This window comes from Myxocyprinus asiaticus, chromosome 22 (assembly GCF_019703515.2).
Source record: "Myxocyprinus asiaticus isolate MX2 ecotype Aquarium Trade chromosome 22, UBuf_Myxa_2, whole genome shotgun sequence".
Lineage (NCBI taxonomy): Eukaryota > Metazoa > Chordata > Actinopteri > Cypriniformes > Catostomidae > Myxocyprinus > Myxocyprinus asiaticus.
The window spans coordinates 36,920,225-36,943,770 of record NC_059365.1 but is presented as its reverse complement, the minus strand read 5'-3'; the positions used below and the strand labels follow the sequence as shown (position 1 = coordinate 36,943,770).

At 39.8% G+C, this 23,546-nt stretch overlaps 1 pseudogene; it reads left to right on the top strand.

The window, feature by feature from the left end:
- The first annotated feature begins 42 nt into the window (after window positions 1-42).
- On the top strand, window positions 43-15,222 carry LOC127412955 (exosome complex component RRP40-like; annotated as a pseudogene).
- Window positions 15,223-23,546: the final 8,324 nt, after the last annotated feature.

The window sequence follows — 23,546 nt, the reverse complement described above, 5'->3', positions numbered from 1 at the left end:
TTTGGAAAGAATACGCGCCAACTTCCTTTCTTGATACAGGAAGTACACAAACACAGGGCGCTCACGTTGGATTTTGCCATGGACACCATTCATGCTTGTTTTAAAGAGATAGTAGGCGAAGTGCTGTTACGTGGCGATGTGTTCTCATTTGCAGTGCCAAAAACAGACGACGGTAATATTAAAAGACGAAAAGAGCATATGCGGTCCTGGCCTCCGAAGAAACGGAAGTTCACTTGTGTAAAAGTGGAATTCTGCGCAATAAACAGACAAATCAGTTCTGGATAGACTCTCAACAGAGACGGGTGAGATGACACTTTACACTCACATGTTATGTTCACTTACAATGCTTAGTTAATTTGTACATTGTTTGAAGTTGCATTACTGTAAATATTCCTTATTTAATTATTTGTTAAATATTACTCAATCATATTACATTTAAACCAGGGCGAGTCAGTGTGGCAGAATAGCAATTTTTAATTAAAAACTGTAATAAAAAAAACTACACATAACAAGAGCTGACTCTCTGAATTACATTACAACAGCAAATGCATAGTGAAAGCATTTTTTAAAAACAATGTGCCTATAAATCAAGATTCTTGCTTAAAATGCTTAAATGCAAATAATAATAATAATAATTTGTGCTTCCAAAAAAAAATAAATAAATAAAAACTTTCAGGGAGGAAAAAATAAAATACAACATCAACGTCAATGCTTGGATCTGAAAGGGTAATTTGTAAAATAAGGTAGACTTGTCACAAAGCGTATTTGTGCATTCTTAACTAATCATATTTTCTTCCAGTATGTTCCAGCCAAGGGTGAAAGTGTGATCGGCATTGTGACCACAAAGTCTGGAGATATCTTCAAAGTGGATGTTGGAGGAAGTGAGCAGGCATCTCTTTCATACCTGTCATTTGAGGGAGCTACCAAGAGAAACAGACCTAATGTGCAGGTACTCGCTCACACACACTCTCCCAGACATCTAGTATCATTCATAGGTGGTCTAGGGGGAAAAAAACAGGAATCTGGTTTCTTTAACCCTTTAAGCTCTGAGGGTGTTTTTAAAGATTGCCTGTATCAGTGGCATACCCAAAATTCTTGACAAAAAACAAGGAGGATCTAGTGTTTGGTATCATTGTAAAGAAAACTTCATTGATATAGATTATGATCAATTCTGAGACTCTCAGCCTAAGAAACTGCTGAAAAAAATCACAAAAAACCATGAGCCTATTTTTCTGATTTGACATGATATCTCTGGGTGTAAATAGGTGGCTCCAAAAAAACTCTTTTGTTTTCTTCCCAATAATATCACCTTAAGTTTGTGTTGATACAACAAAGCAATCAAAAGGTATAGCATTATATAAATAATTTATCCAAGAGTCCAAAAGCCTCTCCGAACAAATAAAACATAATAGTTGTACATAAGAACTGATTACACATGCAAACACAATGACCAAAAGTTTGCATAGCATGCAGACATGATTTTAGTAATGAGATTTCACAGAATGAGTTTCATTCTGTGCCAGTTGGGTTATCATTGAACCTGTTTACATGCACACCAATACGCTTATTACTCTCTAAAATCAGCGTATTTATAAAATTTGACAAGGCAAGAAATCTGTGTTTACATGACATTTGAAATGTTTTGACGTCAAACCGTGAAGAGGCATGTGCTCAATGCGTGCGCACGTTGGATGAGCCGGTAAGAACACCGGGAAGGTGTTTATATGTCATGCGAAATCAGCGTTATGGGCAAAAACCTACCTGTGTTGACTAGGGTTGCCACTAGGGCTGCACGATTATAGCAAAAATCATGATTGTCGATTATTGCCCTTGATATTGTAATTGTGATTATTAATGTCGATTAAAAGTAAGCAAACATGTGGTTCTTCAGAGTAGCAGATTTCAATGGTGGATATGAGCTGCGCTCCAGTTTCTTTTAAGTGTTGTATTGTATTTTATATTGTAATAATGTTTTTTACGGTAAGGCAAATAAAACTTATTTTAAATTGATATCTATGGTATAGAATAAATTAAATTATTGCTAAATTACTGCTTAAATTATTAGTCCACTTATAGTAAATAATATGACATATTCAATATTCAAACTTATTAACAGCCAATTTAAATCGACCAAGTTACTGCGTTTGGTGGCGAGACAGGGGACCATTCATCCCGTTAGATCTTCAATGGTGATCTTGTTCATGTAAGATCATCGTTAGATCATTTTCGGCCTCAGTGGTTGCACTTTGGAAAGTAAAAACAGTCATTTGCGATCGGAGTTTGTGCAATTCATGAAAATGTTAAATCTACTAATGCCAGCTGCCTGGCAAATGGGTGTTATTAGAGCAGACGCGATAACAATGACGGTGATTCCTGAAATATGCTATTCATGCCATATTCATTTTTTGTTTGCTACACCTCCAAAACACACTTAGAACAGTTAAGCTGAATTACTTTATTTCTATTTTGGACAAATCAAATTCACATTGGCCTACTTACTAACATGAAAAACAAAACTGTTATTACATTTTTAATAAATTGTACACAGAAATCGAGCAATGCGACAAACTCTCCCATTACAAAGACTGCTGTCACTCACTGCAGGTTTCAGACCTGCATTTCGACGCGAGTATGGGGATTTCTCCGGACAGGTAAGAGAAACATATTTTGTTTTCACTCCTGTCCACAGAGAAATACATTAGTTTTCACCCAAAAGATCTTTAACATATTTCAGTATATGTTATTATAACAGATCGGTTCTTACGTTGGGAAGTGGGAGCCTTACGAGCTGTAGACGTGGGAAGAGGAATAGATGTAATTTCTGAAACTTTTCAGTGGGATCCTATTCCTATAGTACTCTTGTGTCCTTTGCTCTCGAAAGAATTTTTATACCTCTTTATACCAAAAAGAGTGGTCAGAGCAAAAGTAAAGCCAAAAAATATTTTTTGCTGAATATTTGGTCATCAAATTGATTGTGTCTATTGTATCACTGAGGAGGAAACATCTTTGTTGAGTTGTGAGAATGGGGAACAAGATAAGTCAGCCGATGCCGGGGGAAACACCCAGAGACTGGATGTTCAGAAATAATAAAGGCTTTAACACAGAACCGTTTTTGAGTAATCTGGCAGGATGGTCAGAGGGTAAAACTCAAATAGATCCTTATCCAAGGGAAAGTTCATTTAAAAACGCAGACATGGCTAGCATGAAATCTATGGTCACAGGAGGCTGGGGAGACCCAGCATGGGATTGAATGAAAACTAATTAATTAATGAAAACTTCATTTTCTATATGGAAAGACATGAAGGCGTTTTTGGAGAAGGGCCCCGAGAGAAAAAAGGACAGTAGTCAGAATCAACAATCGACCTCTGGGCCATGGGCCCAGCACGCTTCCGCTGCGCAAGTTGCTCTTGGCCTAACCTCTCTGCCGAGTGCCCCTACTTGTGTCTCTCCCCCTCAGTGCACGGAGGTGGGAGACACAGGAACGGCCGCCGCAGTATGAGTCTGTTGTAAAACAACAGTTGTACCCTAACTTAAACACGCTGTTGAAAAGTCAAAACATTTCTCATGAGAGAGAGTGTTGAAAAAACACTCCTTACGCAGACTGTCAATCCCCCACCTGTTAGCTCTGTCCATGCATTTCCATTCACACAAGTCCCAAATGGTTACAAAATATCTCCTCTCTCGGTGACAGAAGCAATGGCTATCTGTAAAGAACTTCCAAACCCCATTAAGAACCCACATCAGAGGGGCCTGCATAGCTCAGTGGTAAAGACACTGGCTATCACCTCTGGAGTTCGCTAGTTTGAATCCCAGGGTGTGCTGAGTGACTCCAGCCAGGTCTCCTAAGCAACTAAATTGCCCGGTTGCTAGGGAGGGTAGAGTCACATGGGGTAACCTCCTCGTGATCGCTATAATGTGGTTCGTTCTCGGTGGGGCGCATGGTTGCCGCAGTGGGTGGCGTGAAGCCTCCACACGCGCTACGTCTCCGTGGCAACGCACTCAAAAAGCCACGTGATGAGATGCACGGGTTGAAGAGCTCGGACGCGGAGGCAACTGGGATTCGTCCTCCGCCACCCGGATTGAGGCGAATCACTACGCGACCACGAGGACTTAAAAGCACATTGGGAATTGGGCATTCCAAATTGGGAGAAAAAGGAACCCACATCAGTATGTGGCGGCGCTTAAACATCTGACTCCCTGTAGTCAGCTTACAGGCAGAGACAATCGTTTCATACTCTCCCTTTGGAATGCAATGAATGTGAGTTGATAAAAGAGATGCCCGCTCTAGATCCAAAAAATGACATGCCCGTTGAAACTAACAAAGTGGTGACTAGAAGTAAAGATGAGGTAACTGAACCGCCAGAATTATTATGGGCATCCACTGCTTTTGTTGAAGGTTTCTTTAAACACTTGGATAAATTCTTGACTACTCAGGCCACATCATTTCATATGCTGCTAATGCCAAACAAAAGAAGATTGAAACACCAACTGCGTTCTTTATCAGGTTTAAGCAGGTATGGACTGAAGAGTCAGCCCTACCGATCACGGGAGCTCATAGACAGTTGTTTCTCAACACACTTTTAAATAACATGGACAAAGAGATCGCCTCTAATTAGAATCACAACCGCTAATATAGGTGATATTTCAGTTGAGGATATGGGACGCAGGCTGCATGAACTGTCTAGTGCAGGGGCGTTTACAGATTCTAAAATGCATGCTTTCATCCAGGTTACAATGAAAACTCCACAGTGTTATTATTCCTAATTCACCGTTCTCATTGCTCGGAGGTGACTTGATGCATAAGATTGGTGCAAAAATCAAATTTGATGTTAACTCTGTACAACTTGTTTTTCCTGCAGTTTTTTCTCACTACAGACACAGGAACTGCTGAGATAGCTGCTGACACACAGACTGAAGAGACACAGGAAGTAGCTTACGTTAACCCAAAGTTGTGGACCGCCCACAAAGACGAAGCAGGACTTATTGATGTCATTCCATATAGAGCAGCGCTACAAACAGATACACCAGTATATTGTAAACAATACGCTCTCTCTGCTGAGAAAGAGGAAGGTATTCGACCAGTTATTGCTGAACTACTCCAGCAGGGCATCCTGGTTCCCACTCACTCCCCATACAACACGCCCATTAACCCTGTACAGAAATTAAATGGTTCTTGGAGATAAACCCAGGACCTTAGGAAGATCAATAGTTTGATTAAGCCATTATCTCCTATTGTTCCGAATGTGCAGACTACCATTAATTGTATTCCATGTATTCATGAATACTTTACAGTGATTGATTTATGTTCTGCTTTTTTCAGTGTGCCTTTGGATCCTGTGACACAGCCACTTTTGCATTCACGCAAGGTGGGGTCCAATACACGTGGACGCGCATTCCTCAAGGGTTCAGAGATTCCCTGGCTGTGTTTTCTGCTGAAGTGCACAATGCCCTGAAGAAACTGCCTCCCAACACCTGCCTGTTGCAATACGCAGATGATATTCTGGTCACTGGACAGTCTAAAGGCTTGTGTGCTGCTGCATCCACCATTGTTTGCAATATCCTCACTGCTGCAGGCTTTAAAGCCTCCAAAGCAAAACTTCAGTGGGTCCAGAGGAAGGTGGAATACTTGGGACATATCCTCACAGGTGGCGCAGTCTGCCTGTCTCCAGACAGAGTGAAAACTATCACTACATTCACTCATCCAAAGAACAAGAAACAGATGCAAAGCTTTCTGGGACTGGTGAATTATTGCAGATCCTGGGTGCCGAACTGTTCAAACTATGATAAGACTTTGCGTGAGCCTACCCTGGGCTCAGACGAGAACATAACATGGACTACTGAAATGAAAGCCGCTTTCAAACACCTCAAATCTGCGCTGAGCAAACCACCTGCATTAGGGCAACCTGACTACACTAAATTGTTTCATCTCTATGTGCATGAAGGTGGGGGCATAGCCGCGGGGATCCTGGCCCAAAAGCATGGTGGTAACTACAGACCTGTTGCATACTTGTCCAAAACACTTGATGCAGTTGCAAAAGGACTTCCTGGTTGTGTACGGGCAGTGGCTGCCACAGCTCTCATGGTACAAGACGCTGAGCGAATCGTCTTATCACACCCCCTTGTGGTGCACACGTCTCATCAGGTAGGTGCTATAATGCATAACATAACGACTCAACATATGACGGCGCAAAGAAGGTCAGGGTATGAAGCAATTTTATTAGCTACTGCAAATTTAACCCTAAAACCTACATCCATTGTGCATGGCCCTACTGAACATTTACATAAACTTTTGACTGAAGGTGAATTTGAGTGTGATGAGCATGACTGCTTGGAGAGAGTCCAGGATACACCTGCTTGCAGGCCAGATGGAAGGTCCATTTCTGGACAAAGCGGGCATGGACGTGCCTATGATGCATTCTGCATTAACTGAGGATTTAGACATTAAAGTTTCACAAGCAAATCCAAGTCAGAGTGATTTAGAACAGGGCTTCGAATGATGCAAAACCTGATGCACAAGGATTTTTGAGAGACAAACAAAGCAGATTAGCACTCCCAAACACTGCTCCAGTAATGTTGTGCAGACACGATCATGGTATATCACACATTGCCAAGGAGAAAGTTGCTCAAAACATTAACAAACTGCACTGTATCCTGAATGTGAGAAAGATTGTCTCTTTTTGGCTTGGTATGCGCCCAAATTAATAGGCATAAATCAGTGGCCCACGAATCCCTCCCACATCCGGAACTGCCTTTCCAGCATCTACAGATTGACTTCACATGCATGCCACCTCATGGCAACAATAAGTATATGCTTGTGACTAACAGAACCATTAAGGAGAGAATAACTAAAGCCTGCTTAGATACGGGATTAAAGTGGGTAGATGTACTTCCTATGGTGTTAACAGAGATAAGAATGACCCCATCCTCAACCACAAAGATGTCACCTTTTGAAATATTAATGGGTTGACCTTTCCCGACCCCATGGGTCAAAGGTCGAGCTGGCAATTTTTCCACAGGAGATGTGGAGGTGCTGATTTCAGATTATGTGGATTCCCTAATTAAAACTTTGAATGGAATCAATGGCGATGTTTCTTTGTCTCTTCCTATGCCCACAGAAAAGCAGACTCATTCATTTGTTCCAGGACACCAGGTGTTGGTGAAGTGTTTGAAGCCCACTAAGGTCGGAGAGCCAGGGTACCTGGGACCCACAACTGTCATTGCTGTGACACGGACCGGGGTGCTGACTGACTTGCAGCCACAGTGGATCCACACTGGATGGGTGAAAGCAGCCCCAGGAGAGAGAGAGCCACTGAGATTGGGAGAATCTGAGATCGAGAGTTCTGGAGAACCTGAGTTCTGCACTCTCGCGAATGCTCTCATTAAAAACAAAGCTGTCTAATCAGCATAATAAATCAATTATTTACACCGTGTCTGTGCCTTGATTAGAACGGGATCATTTTAGTTATGTCGTGTTGCTCATTTGCAGTGTATTTAACATCTACGTTCAAAGCGAGCTGTGCAGTATGCAATGAGTTGCCACGGTGTACGGTGTTACCGGTTTTACTCTGTACAAGGGACAACACTGGTGTAAAATTTTATACCGGTTAAAGGGTGGAAGCATTATAAATGGAACTTCCAATATCAATACAATAGTCTAACTAGTAGAATAGCCTTAAATAAAGAATAGTTGCCTAATGAAGAGTTTGCGACCCATGATAAATTAACCTAAATAACGCATTGAAAGCCAGATGTTCTTTACCAACATATCAAATTACACAGGCAGCAAAGAATGAGCACTGACAGAAGACATTTAATTGCAGGTAGCAAATATAATGTGCATGGTGGGTAACTGTAAGACATCTCGGATTCGGAATGACGCAAGAAATGCTGTTAGACACACAGACATGTGCTTGAAGCAACACACTTTATTATATATTTAAGAATAGATGACAGAAAAGCTGTCTATGCACATGTCTGGCGCGCTGTTTGTTCAGAGGCGTGCAGTCTCGTGGAACACGTCTATGTAAAAGGTTCTCACTCTTTCTTTGTTTCAGTCTTCTGAACTTTTTTTTTTTTTTGCAAGAACAGTATCATCTACGAGTGTTGCAACTGACCTCAGACATCTCAGCTCAGGAGGTGCTTTGAGTTCAGTTCACTTAATTTCCACAGAGCAGTTCATTGTGAACAACTCTGCAGCCTATACATCTGTGATTAAAACATAAAATAATACAAAAACACTTTTACCTCGAACCATGATTCATAATATGTATTAGTAATTTGCCTGATGGTAAATGGAAAGGTGGTTAAATATGATTTTTTGATCACTTCGTTGTTTTAATTGCTTTTTCGTTTCGTTTGAAGTGCAGTTTTAACTTGGAAATGTGTTTGATTTAAGTTTTTTTTTTTTCAATGCAAAATTGCTAAAGCAAGAATATTCACGGGTTGCCGATGTAATTGGATATTGTGATTTTTTTTTATTTTATATATATATATATATACACATACACACAGGTGCTGGTCATATAATTAGAATATCATCAAAAAGTTGATTTATTTCACTAATTCCATTCAAAAAGTGAAACTTGTATATTATATTCATTCATTACACACAGACTGATATATTTCAAATGTTTATTTCTTTTAATTTTGATGATTATAACTGACAACTAAGGAAAATCCCAAATTCAGTATCTCAGAAAATTAGAATATTGTGAAAAGGTTCAATATTGAAGACACCTGGTGCCACACTCTAATCAGCTAATTAATTCAAAACACCTGCAAAGGCCTTTAAATGGTCTCTCAGTCTAGTTCTGTACGCTACACAATCATGGGGAAGACTGCTGACTTGACAGTTGTCCAAAAGACGTCCATTGACACGTTGCACAAGAAGGGCAAGACACAAAAGGTCATTGCAAAAGAGGCTGGCTGTTCACAGAGCTCTGTGTCCAAGCACATTAATAGAGAGGCGAAGGGAAGGAAAAGATGTGGTAGAAAAAAAGTGTACAAGCAATAGGGATAACCGCACCCTGGAGAGGATTATGAAACAAAACCCATTCAAAAATGTGGGGGAGATTCACAAAGAGTGGACTGCAGCTGGAGTCAGTGCTTCAAGAACCACTACGCACAGACGTATGCAAGACATGGGAACAACAGACAGCGTCTGAAGCGTCTCGCCTGGGCTAAAGACAAAAAGGACTGGACTGCTGCTGAGTGGTCCAAAGTTATGTTCTCTGATGAAAGTAAATTTTGCATTTCCTTTGGAAATCAGGGTCCCAGAGTCTGGAGGAAGAGAGGAGAGGCACACAATCCACGTTGCTTGAGGTCCAGTGTAAAGTTTCCACAGTCAGTGATGGTTTGGGGTGCCATGTCATCTGCTGGTGTTGGTCCACTGTGTTTTCTGAGGTCCAAGGTCAACGCAGCCGTATACCAGGAAGTTTTAGAATACTTCATGCTTCCTGCTGCTGACCAACTTTATGGAGATGCAGATTTCATTTTCCAACAGGACTTGGCACCTGCACACAGTGCCAAAGCAACCAGTATCTGGTTTAAGGACCATGGTATCCCTGTTCTTAATTGGCCAGCAAACTCGCCTGACCTTAACCCCATAGAAAATCTATGGGGTATTGTGAAGAGGAAGATGCGATATGCCAGACCCAACAATGCAGAAGAGCTGAAGGCCATTATCAGAGCAACCTGGGCTCTCATAACACCTGAGCAGTGCCACAGACTGATCGACTCCATGCCACGCCGCATTGCTGCAGTAATTCAGGCAAAAGGAGCCCCAACTAAGTATTGAGTGCTGTGCATGCTCATACTTTTCATGTTCATACTTTTCAGTTGGCCAAGATTTCTAAAAATCCTTTCTTTGTATTGGTCTTAAGTAATATTCTAATTTTCTGAGATACTGAATTTGGGATTTTCCTTAGTTGTCAGTTATAATCATCAAAATTAAAAGAAATAAACATTTGAAATATATCAGTCTGTGTGTAATGAATGAATATAATATACAAGTTTCATTTTTTTGAATGGAATTAGTGAAATAAATCAACTTTTTGATGATATTCTAATTATACGACCAGCACCTGTATATATATATATATATATTGTTTTTTTTATAAATAAAAATATTGTGAACGTATTTCTTGCATATCGCCCAGCCCTATGAAGGAACAAAACAAATTTATTCACACACATTCAAAGTAGAGCCCGACCGATATGGGATTTTTGAGACCGATTTTAGATAGGGAAAATTCACCGATTACCGATATGGTGGCCAATATAGTTAATTTTTGAGCTGGAATGAAAACAGACCTTTTCTATGTGGATTGTGCACTGATTTTGCACCGATATGACTAAGCAAAGGTACTCTTAAATATTTTTAGCAAAGAATATTTGACCTTATTATTATACATTGTCAACCAATTCTAGAAATGAACACTGAAAAAATAAAGAATAAATAAAAATACAATAAATAGCTTAATAAGGGGGCAGTGGTTAAGGCTCTGGGTTACTGATCAGAAGGTCAGGGGGGTTCAAGCCCCAGCACCACCAAGATGCCACTGTTGGGCCCTTGAGCAAGGCCCCTGACCCTATCTGCTCCAGGGGCACCATATCATGGCTGACCCTGCACTCTGACCCCAGCCTAGCTGGGATATGTGAAAAAGAAGAATTTCACTGTATATGTGCAAATGTATAATGTGTGATAAATAAAGAAAATTATAATTATTAATTATTATATAAACATCAGTACTGTATGTTCAGTATCAGTCAGTTGCTGACTATTTAATTAAAGAATAAATTAAATTATAGCTAAATATAAATCAGTACTGTATGTTTAGTATCAGTCAATGGCTGACCATTTAAATAAAGAAAAAATTCAAATAAAATAAATAGCTAAATAAACATCAGTACTGTTTAGTATCAGTCAAATGCTGACTATTTTAATACTGCCAGTCATTTAGGGGCGGGTTGTAAAACAAGAAGCATTTACACCTGCCGAGACAAGAGATAAGCAGCGGTGTTGCACCGTATTCTGCTATAAAAGTTCAGGGGAAACTTTCAACGGTGGAAAACCAGACTTTAATATATTACATTTTGAAAATGCAATGACTGGAAGTGTTTGGTTGAAGGGGGTACCAAACTGTGAATCCTGAATAAAACAGTTTGGTGAATGCATGTTTACACATTAGCTTCCACTCAGCTGACAAGGTATTAAAGTAGCTACGTGGTTAGCTAGTTAGCTATAAGCTCGTTGTCACGGAGAGTAAAAGATGGACTTTATTTACTTTCCAGCATTGCGTCTCACCAACTAGATAACAACGTAGCGTGAAATCAACACTCAACAGACACAATCCACCACTGCACCGTTGTCTGCTGAACTGCAAAAAGATGCTCTGATGTTTACCTTTCAATCTGCTACATTATTGACTGCACTGACAAACGAGCTGGCTAACATAGCAAACAGATGTGATAAACATGGGTGACATGGTTGTCAGGGACAAGGTTAACGTTATATTAATTATATTGAAAAGGGAAAATGGTGGGGTCATTGTTTAATAACTTTCCAGTATGTATTTCATAAACTAGTTAACAACTTACCGAGAATACACCGCTTAACTGCGCACTGTCTGCAAAACCACCGTCAGCTCAGCTCTGTAAACAATGGAGTCAGAGCACACTCTGTTGGACAAACTACATTATGACACCAACTCTAAATCACCCCAAGCATTGTTTTCTGCATTATATGATCTGAAAAAAAAAAGTTTTCATATCTGCTCATATCGGAAAACATATATTGCGATACCAATATATCTTTGAAAGGCTAATATCGGCCGATAATATTGATCGACTGATTAATCGGTCGGGCACTAATTCAAAGTCATTACCCTTCTAAAGCAGCTATACTGGGTCCTGGGATGAAAGGTAACAAAACACCAACATTAAACCCTCAACAACCCATAATAAGTGATGTATTTGCCCGGACAACAAATTACCCCATATAATACCCCATGATGGAGAGAATGCACAGATGAAGTAGGTTTGTTGCCAAAGAGATGTTGCCCTTCACAACTGTTGAAAAGCCATCTTTTAAAAAGTCGGAACAATACGCATTTGAATTGCACTTCATTTTTTTCAGTTTCATCAGAATTTTTTGTTGAAATAAATTATTAATAAAATTAAAAGTTTGAAATCAAGCTGCCTTGTGTTATTGTGTAGGCTATTGCTTAACGAAAATTACCCCATAGTATCACCTAGCGTCCAACCAGCGGTAATACCGGTGTTACTCGGTTTGAGCGTGAACTTCGGAGCAGTGTGAAAATTATGATATCGTCTAGTGTTGACCGGGTTATTCATGAGCCATTAATGGCCTTTACGCCGATATTGGAATACAGTTTGCGTTTAAATGACTGCACGCGTTGTCTGCTTATTAAGCATAATCGGTATAAGAACGTATATATAGAGATACCAGTACTCCCAAAAATCAGCTTATTTAAAAAATCTGACAAAGCAAGAAAACCGTGTTTACATGAGATTTGAAATAATCGCATTATTCTCTACTTTTGACGTCAAACCATGAAGAGACATGCGCTGAGCACATGCGCACATTGGATAAGCCGGTGAGAACACCGGTAAAGGTGTTTACATGCTACGCCACACACGTTGTCGGCTTATTAAGCATAACTGATGTAAGAACATGCATGTAAACGCGCTTATTGAGTCTGTGTCGTGTACTTGGTGCCATCTCCTGGTGGCCATATGTAACTGTCACCAATCACATGTGTCTCTGCCCAAATATGGATGATTTTTGCACTGCTCTGAACCCAATCTGATTGGTTTAGCATTCCATGATGCTACATCATTTCCAGTGGTGTCAACTGATCCAGGAAAGCTAACGTGTTTTCAGCCAGAAAGCCAGATGCTGTGCACATTGTGCTTCATGTGGATTATCTATTGATCTATGCATTCGATTGCATTGTGTTTTGGCTCATTTGAAAGATAATCACCTCATCTAAGTAATGGTATGTGATATTTCATGTTCTGTCTATTTTTCGTGATGTTATAAGCGAAAACGTGACATATAAGCACTATCTTTTCGCATGAAAAATAAATGTCAAATACATTTACTTGGTTATTACTCGCTATATTTTTATCTGTGAGTAAAACAGATGGTTGTATTCTACTCTTTGAGAGCTTTTCAATGACATATGACACATGGCTATTTGATGAGTAATGTTTTTCTGATTGCAATAATATGTACAGTGCAATTTTTTTTATATAAACGATCAAAACAGAACAACAGAAAATTTCAAAGCACTTGTTTTGGTTATAATGCCTGCATGCATTGTAAAGTAGAGCTTCTAAGCTTTCAAACGATACCCATTTTGTCTTGGTCAAGAATATAGTTATTGATATTTTGACAAAAAAATACGTTTCTCACAGGCCCATCTGAGCTTAAAGGGTTAAGTTGGTCCCAAACATTAAATGATTTCTTTGAGCACACTGTGGATTATTATGCTTCTATGACTAATTATAGAGCAATCATTAAATATAGCACAGCACATAACATTGAATTGTGTCTGTGTTATTTTGTCCTGCAGGTGGGAGATCTGGTGTACGGTCAGTTCACAATTGCCAACAAAGATATGGAGCCTGAGCTGGTGTGTATAGACAGCAGTGGCAGAGCCAATGGGATGGGGGTGTTTGGAGCTGATGGGCTGCTCTTTAAAGTGTCACTGGGACTAGTGCGCAGGTTTGTAGACTACAGTCCAGCAAGTCATTAGTACCCTTTAATACAGCTTTGAAATCATGGACTAGTATAAGTTGAATTTCACAGTAGCTCAGCTAACCTATTATTTTGTTTCAAAGCTAAAAAGAATAATGCTTGTCCTCCCTTGCAGGCTTCTGGCTCCTCAAAGTGAAATAGTGAAGGACCTGGAGAAGATTTTTCCCTTCGAGTCGGTTGTTGGGATGAATGGCAGAGTTTGGGTAAAGGCAAAGACTGTTCAGCAGACATTGATAGTGGCCAATCTACTAGAGACCTGTGAGAACATGACTTCCCAGCAGAGACAGATACTCTTCAAAAAGGTGGCAGAAGGCTCTCTCTAGTGGACACATCAAACACCATTTCCCAGATTACAACCGGACATGATTGAAGTACACTCATCAGCTGTCAAATGTCCACTGCAATGGGCAAACCCTCTTAACAGGAGTCTTGCATTGGTTTGTTTGGGTTGTCGGACTGATCACCACGGAAGAGAAGTCACTATACAACAGGAAATATTATTGCTTTTATTAAGAACAATATATTTTTGATTGGGTAAAAATAGAATAAACTTCTTGATCAAACCGTTGTTACTTAATGTTTACTTAAAAGTCTAGCACTCACATTTTACACTATATATAGATACATACATATAGAAATGATTGCACATGGGGAAACGGCTGATGCAAACTGGTTGTTTTGTCCAGTGATTTAAAAATGGAGTAAATGTTTATCTAGATAACTGCACAACAATTTCTTTGGTTGCTGTCTGACTTTGTCCTCTACGTCCATGAGGGGGCGACGTTTCTGTATTTTCTGAAGCTGGCTTGTGGTTGAAGAAGTTCTTTTTATGGTAGTTGCAGGAAATTAAGATATTTGGAGTGGGAAAAGCAATGACTAACCAGAATAATTTTATATGCAGTTATTGTGAAATACTTAATCTCTTTTTCACAGGCATGTTGAACATTAACCAATGCTCTTCAAATAGATGTCTGTGTAATGATAAAGATGATGACAGGGTAGTGTTTACTGCTTTTCAATATTAACTAAATAACAAAAAAAAAAAAAAAAAGTTCTAATTTTAATCCTGGTTTATAAATCCATGTTACAGCTCCTCTGTTCTTTTTTGAAAAGTTTCAGTCCTGGCTATAAATAAGCAGACCTAGCCAGAGTGAGATGGGAGAGTATCATAGTAATCTCTTGTAACAAAGGGCTTTAAGTACAGTTGATATTTAGGGCTATTTCGTACCTTTCACCAAGACAAATTCCTTGTATGTGTAAGCATACTTGGCAATAAAGCTCATTCTGATTCTGATTAATAAGGGTATTTTTTTAACCATATAATCAGTATGATGAATAATCTGGATATTACATCATCTGCACTGGAATAGCATTTTCCTCCACCAAAAAAGGAGCGTTTCGAAAACACTCTCCATTATCGCATAATTTGGAAAACGCTGACGTTAGGAAACCCTTAAAAAGGGGAGTTCTTAAAAGAAAACAGAGTAGTGGGACATGAGCATTTCAAAAACACTCCATTACAGCATACTTTGGAAATTGCTGATGTTAGGAAGCCTATAAAAAAGGGTGCTGTCAAGAGAAAACAGATTAGTGTTGATGTGGCTTGAGAGCTTTTTTTTTTTTTTTTTTTTTAACGCTCAGTTTTCGGTGGAGGAAAATGCCGTTCTAGTGTGGATGCAAGGCGTAAACAGTGAAGAAAAAAATCGTTTTTAAACGAAAACTCAGTTTTAACTTTCCTAACATCATCTTTTTCCAAAGTTCCCCTTACCGAGGCCATGTCTACACTAATACGTTTTGTTTGAAAATGAATTAATTTTGCTACATTTAGTCTTCTCATCCACATCCACCAAAAATGTAGCATAGTTTGGAAAACGCTAATGTTAGGAAACCCTTAAAACAGATTAGTGTGGATGTGGTCTGATAGCGTTTTCAAAACGCTCAGTTTTCGGTGGAGGAAAACGCAGTTCTAGTGTGGATGCGAGGCATAAACGTATTGTAAATGTAATGTGTTTTCAAATGAAAAATTATGAGTGGACGTGGCCTTATATAGAGGTGATTTCAACAAAGCATTTTTGCCTCCAGATGCGTGTTTTTGGCCCTGCACTGGTTAATTTCTGTCAGCATTGACTATGTTATCCCAATTATTCCATGGCTACTTAAATTATATACTGTACAAAAATAGATTATAGTTATAGATAATAGATAGGATTTTACTATGTGAGAAGAAAAAGACCCTTGAGTGAAATGAGACAGCTGTGAAGGAAATCAGTTGCATGGGACAAGAACGGTCAATTTTACAGTTAAACGGTCATTATACAAAAACATTTGTCTGCAGAATGCTTCGACTGACTAATCAGAATGAGGTATTCCAGTGATCCATGTTATGATATTGCTCATTTAGAATCAGCTCCCATGGGCTCTGAGTACTAAGTTACAGTTCTTATAAATGACTCTAATTTGCATGAAGATGCTGATCTACATGGAATTATGTGTCTGGAAATGTTTTTCTCATTGAAACTCACCATACACTGGCAGATGCGATTAATGAATCCACTGATGCAAAGAAGCTACCAAGGCAGTACCAGGGGCATGGAAGAACTGAGTTAGTACAAGAACAATGTATATGGGGTATTTTTCTATGAGAACACAAATCTGCCTCACATAACATGTGCCAACCACAAAGCCATAGTTGATATAAAAGCACAAGACCTGCAAATATATTTCATTAGTAATTAAGGAGCTAAGCTATTATATATCCAATGCCACATGCACTTTGCTTTGCATTCCAGAGCAGAACAACAACTTTTCAAAATTGAACAGGCAAACATGAAATTACCCCAGCCTGTCTGAACAAGCACTTCTGCATTCTTCTCTATGAATAAATGGCTGGAATGGCAGGTTTTCATATCTCTGCAGATAAACTCTCACTTTACATTTTATGCAGGTGTGGCAGCTTAGAAATTTCAATTACAAAGAGAGAGAGAAAAATAACTCAGACTTTGTTTTTCAACACAAACACCAGAATGGAAGGGCACAAAGGTTTAATATTACCCTCTGATTTGCCTGAGGTGAGGAAAAAGGTATGTCAGAGATTCTAAAACCTATTGCCAGAGGAATCAGTCACACCCTAGTCATAATCTTTTACAGTGTAATCTACAAAGCTTGTCATCTGAAATATTTAGCCGCTTTATTGTGAGCTACACGTGCAGGTCTGGTAAGTCAAAGAGAGTTTCCAAAAATCGAACAACCGTCATGTTGACTGAAACCTGTATGATTTTTCTTTTTCCACAGAATACAAAATACTGCAAGCAAGAGCAGCCTGGATATTCTGCAAAATTACTTATTTTTGTATTCCATGGGGGAAGATCCTACAGATTTTGAAGGGTGAGTAGATGATGACAGAATTTCCATTTTATGAAGAACTATCCCTTTAAAAACGAGTCTCTACTCCCATCTTGGCTCACTGAATATCACATATTATTTCATGGAAAGAGTCTGTGTAGCAGCCGTGCTCCGCATGGCTACATCAGCCTGGGTGAGAGACTTCGAACACTTTCGCTCTTTCTGTGGTCGTCTGCCACTGTTTTCTGCATCTGCATATTCCATGAATGTTCATTTTATGCTTCTCCACGGGCCTGAGCCCATGAGCAGCTCTGAATCATGGACTGCACGCGCTGTGCCAAAGAAAATAATCCCTGGCGAGGAAGGAGTATTAGCTAAACACTTTTGCGCAAGCAGAGAAATCTCAACTAAATCTTTAATAACAAACACAAGCTTGACATTGATAGCTCTTGTCTAAGGGGACACAATGGCTTTCATGGCCTCCATAACAAACATGTTTATAGATTAGATGCAGTCATGCTCTGAATATTGGTCCATTCCCTTATTTTTAATTTGGCACTAGTCAGAATTCTGCAAACAGATTGTTTCAAAGACTAAAAGCCACAAAACCCATAGTTTGATTGGGGATCATGTGGATTGTAAATTACACATACCAAGTTGTGAAAAAGTATTAGGCAGTGTTATTTCCACTTTAAGTGGTGCTATATAGTGTGTGTGTGACTCAATACTGCTGCCTGAGTAAGGCTGTTACCTGCTCACCACCCTCCCTCTGCTGTGCAGAGCTGTCCTCATGCATTTGCTGTTGGCCTGAACGTTTGCCTGCACTGAACTGCATCTGTCCAGCCTCTGTTGTGGCCATATACTTTCCACAATCTTCTTCCTCAAACTCATCCTTCTCCACAAAGCTCTGTAGTTCATCTTCCCCCTTGTCATCCTCCTCCTCACCTCCCTGCTTGCCAAAGTCTTTCACATTCATCTGTAAAGCTACCCTTAAACACAAACAGATGCCCCTCAGAAAAAAGGATGCATATCTGCTACTTATTAACTCTTACGAGGTTGTTTGGATCACAGTGTGTTTGGCCTCAGCATTCACAGCTCTGCCAAACACAGGAGGAACATGATCACAAACTCTAAAATTGTATTCTAATATCACCATCATTGGAGATTTTGGAACCCCTCATTTTAGTTATTAAACTTCAGTGCGTACTGTGGACATGAATGATTCCTCAAATCGTGCAGCTTGCAATTTTGTCCTGGTGAATGATAAACCATCTAATAACTTAAAAAAATCTGATCTTAACAATGAAGGAGAGACACCAGAATATCATGGTAGAGCCGAGGAAGGCAGGGCCGGGCTGGAATGAGACACCCCCGGTCCCCAATCAGCCTGATGGGGCGCGCGAGGGATAAAGGCGGCCGGGGACGACAGTGCGAGAGAGAGAGAATTGCAGACAGCTGTACTGTGTGTTTTTAGTTGTGTGCTTTGGTTAATAACTTATTTAATTTGTCAAGCCGGTTCTCGCCTCCTGCTTTCCTCTAAACCCCCTTACACTGGTGCTGAAACCCGGGATTCCCGTCGCAGGGTCCTCGACACTACCGTCCACCCAGGGGAGCGCCGCTGCCGTCCGACGGGGGACGGAGTAGCCCGACCACCCGGACGCGGGGAACGGCCGCTGTCCGCGAGCCGAGTGGGGACGGGACTCCCCGACCGCCTGGAGCGAGGGAGCCGCAGCCGGGGGCGGAGGAGTGCCCTGCCGTCCCCCGGGAACGCGGAGGGGTCGAGAGAAGACCGCCGTCCGCGGGGGGAAGAGGGAAGCGACTCCCCGACCGCCTGGAGTGGTAGGGCCGCTGCCAGGGGCGGAGGAGAGTCCCCACGGGACGCCGGGAACGCGGAGGGGCGTTCTGTCCGCTGGGGGTCGGAGGTCTGACTCCGGTCCGCCCGGGGAGGAGCGGCTGCAGTCTGCCTGAGAGGGTGGAGTAGTGATCAAGGACCACGCGACGGAGCATTTTCTCTCTCTCTCTCTCTCTCTGTCGCTCCGTGTTGGCCTTTCCCTCGCCATTTTGTGTGGGGGGTTTTTTTTTTTTTTTTTCTTCTCCTGTTTCCTCCCAGGTCGAGGAAGGCGGGGAGGACCCGCTGGCAGTCGGGGCATAAGGCACGCTCCCCACCTTGTACGTCATGCCGGGGGCTCCCCGGCCTGAGGCAACGCCGGGAGGAGTGTAGAGCCGAGGAGGGCAGGGCCGGGCTGGAATGAGACACCAGGTCCCCAATCAGCCTGATGGGGCGCGCAAGGGATAAAGGCGGCCGGGGACGACAGTGCGAGAGAGAGAGAGAGAATTGCAGGCAAGTGTGTGTGTGTGTGTGTGTGTGTGTGTGTGTGTGGTTTTTTTTTTTTTTTTTTTTTTTTTGGGTTAATAAAGTTGTCAAGCCGGTTCTCGCCTCCTTTCCTTTAAACCCCCTTACAATCATAAAATTGAGGATGGGCTCTTCTGACCTGGGCCGGTAAACATCAGTCACTTAGCAATGCCCTTGCAGTACACCAGTAAAGCTGGTTCAGCTGGTGACTAGCTTAAATCTCATTGCATATTGCCCGGTATAAGATATGCTTTGAGTACTTTCATGCTGGTTTTAGCTGGTTACCCAACAAATTGGTCAAGCTTGAATAAAAGCAACCAGCATAACCAGCTTGTACAATAGGACAGCAACTTGTGTGAATCTCAAGAACAGGTCATATTTCACCCCCAAAATAGAAATGATATATGCATGAAGAACACTATAATAAAAAGGGCTCTTATATACATATATAAATGACTATTATAAAATACAGTGACAATGTTTCAGGCATTTCGGGATATCATTTTGGTACCTGTAAATTTTACAGTTCACTACCGTATATATCATTAAATTATATAATGTTAATACTCCAATCCAAAAAAATCTGGTTTGCACTTTTAAATGTATTGTTAACCATCATAGTAACACAGCAGGTAATACGAAAGGCCATATGACTTAAATATCGTCAAGAGTGGTCCTTCTACGAACAATGTTATGTAGACAGTGAACAGTGTCTCATCCAAACACAAAACATCATCAGGATATCACATGACACTAAAATAATGCAATAAATATTAACTGAACAACTTAAAATATTACATCTGTACATGTACCACGTACATAACTGATATAAAAAAATTAGAAGAAACAATATTTCAATAAAATATAATCAAATGTGACAAGTCATACAGGGATTTCTGAGAATTATTTCCTTCACCGTAATTTTAACAATTGTTCACCGTAAAAGTACATGTTTTGAAAATCATAGTTTTTACTTCTAAAGTAAACAATATTTGACCATAGAATTACAAGAATTGTCTTCTTAAATAAAAAATATACATTTTCACCATACATGGTGAGATAACTACCAGTTAACCAATTGACAGTTTTTTACTGTAGTATTTTTACATTCTTTGTCCGTTATTACAATTTTTTTTACAGTGTATATACACTCACAGAGCACTTTATTAGGAACACCTGTACACCTACTTATTCATGCGATTATCTAATCAGCCAATCATGCAGCAGCAGTTCAGTGCATAAAATCATGCAGATACGTGTCAGAATCTTCAATTAATGTCCACAACAACCATCAGAATGGGGAAAAGAAATTGATCTCAGTGATTTCGACCATGGCATTATTGTTGGTGCCAGACAGGTTTGAGTATTTCTGTAACTGCTGATCTCCTGGGATTTTCACACACAACAGTCTCTAGAATTTATTCCGAATGGTGCCAAAAACAAAAAATATCCAGTGAGCGGCAGTTCTGTGGACAGAAACGCCTTGTTGATAAGAGAGGTCAACAGAGAATGGCCAGACTGGTTCGAGCTGACAGAAACGCTACAGTAACTCAGATAACCACTCTGTATAATTGTAGTGAGCAGAACAGCATCTCAGAATGCACAACATGTCGAACCTTGAGTCGGATGTGCTATAACAGCAGAAGACCATGTCGAGCACTTTATTAGGACCATAGTGTTCCTAATAAAGTGCTAAGTGAGTTTATTTTCCTTTCATTTCAATAAAAATCATTGTATCAGTAATGAGAATCTAAGGATATTCATCATTGAGAATAAAAAGAGTAACAAAAATACTCAAAACTCGGGCACCGCATTCAACCTCGCCATGGGCCCCTCCTTTGCTTGGACAGCTCTTAGTTCAATGTATATGAACATTCACCCAAGTCTACAGGAAGTTCCTCTGTAAAACTTGCATGCTTTCCTTGTGACATTATAGTATAGTCGTGGCTCTCACCCTCCCGGTTCTCCTAGCGGGTGTCAGACTTCCTGTTTCAGCAGCTGCAGTCTCCCCCTTTCCAGAACATTGAGTCGTGCAGTGAGGACTCGACCCTCAATAACAAACTCTGCCTGACAGCATCTTCTGAAGCACCTTTTTCTACCAGTATTGCTCTTCTACCATTAAAAGGGTGATTCCACAATTGCAGTGACTTTTAGGCTTCACATTTCTTGAAAATTAAACCTAAATTCGTCAATTATCAACATTTAATCTAAGAAAACATGCATTTAACCATTCAGAAAGTGTGTATGTCAATCTATTTTTTTTAATTTTTTTTATATATATATATATATATAATACAGACCAATGTGATTAAAATTCAGGAGTAGTTTATATGCATTTTGTAATAAAACAATAAAGTGACAAGCTCTTTCCGAAATTGAGTACTGTCAGAGAATGTACTGCATTTGATGATGGTCACACTTCTCGGCTGGTAAAAAGTACATTCTTTTGGTATGGACGCAAACAGTAAGAATAGATTCCAGACAAACATATCCGGGAACATTGGTATTGTCTCCTTACCAGAATATAAGATGTAATATCAACAACTTCAAAAAATAATCTACTCTGGTTTTGTAAAACAAGCACCATTTAAGCTCAAGGAACAAGTCCCTTCATATATATATATATATATATATATATTACATAACACAGTTGGAAAGAGCCATCTGACTCACGTTTCTCCAGTTATGTTTTCTTTTAATTATTTTTTTACAGTGTCTGAATGTGACATCTTTTTAGCTCTTTTTAGTAATTATGAGAGCAGTCGATGCACACTTAAGAATCTCACCAGAAATAGTAGGTCATCCGGGAATTTTTCACTTACTCTTTTATGAATACTGGGATACTGTTTTTGGCATACTATATTGTTGAGAAGTATGCATATTTGAAGATGCTTTTTAATGTTTTAAATTTTATTTTTTTTATTTTTTACTTACATGTAGGTGAAAATATTTACCTCATTGAGGTAATTTATCTTCATTCTAAAATATTATTTAAATTCACTTAAAGGGATAGTTTATCCCAAAAATGAAAATTATCTCACCATTTAGTTACCCTCACCCTCTGCTTAACACAAAAGAAGAGTTTTAGATGAATATTTCAGCTCTTAATCTAAATATATTAAGTAGGTCCACACAATGCAAGTGAATGGTGACCAGAACTTTGAAGATCCAAAATTCATATAAAGGCAGCAAAAAAATAATTCATAAGACTCCAGTGGTTTAAGCCATGTATTCAGAAGTGATATGATAGGTGTGGGTGAGAAACAGATCAGTATTTAAGTCCTTTTTTACTATCAATCTCCACGTTCACTTTCACATTCTTCTTCTTTTGTTTCACATTCTTTGTGTATATCACCACCTACTGGGCAGAGAGGAGAATTTATTGTAAAAATGCACTTAAATATTGATACTGATCCCATAAAATCTCAATGGGGTCAAGATCCATGACACTTTTTTCCAATTATCTGTTGTCCAATGTCTGTGTTTCTTTGCCCACTCTAACCTTTTATTTGTGTTTTTCTGTTTCAAAAGTGGCTTTTTCTTTACAATTCTTCCCATAAGGCCTGCACCCCTGAGTCTTCTCTTTACTGTTGTACATGAAACTGGTGTTGAGCGGGTAGAATTCAATGAAGCTGTCAGCTGAGGACATGTGAGGTGTCTATTTCTCAAACTAGAGACTCTGATGAACTTATCCTCTTGTTTAGTTGTACATCTGGCCTTCCACATCTCTTTCTGTCCTTGTTAGAGTCAGTTGTCCTTTGTTGTTGAAGACTGTAGTGTACACTTCTGTATGAAATCTTCAGTTATAAAACTATTGATTTTAGGTTGTTGATTATAAGTACAGAAACAATATATTTTGCATCACTCAGAATGCTTCATGAAAGTGGGCGGTCTCTTCCTGGCTTTTTTCACGGGCTTGCATGGATGCAGTTCTCTGATTGGTGAATTCTTCACTGCTGTACCATGGGTAATGTAGTTGTTCACCAGGAATTCCACTATTAAATGCAACTTTTAAACAATGAAGTTGAAAAATGTTGACCGATGGCTTCAACAAAAGCATTTACCATG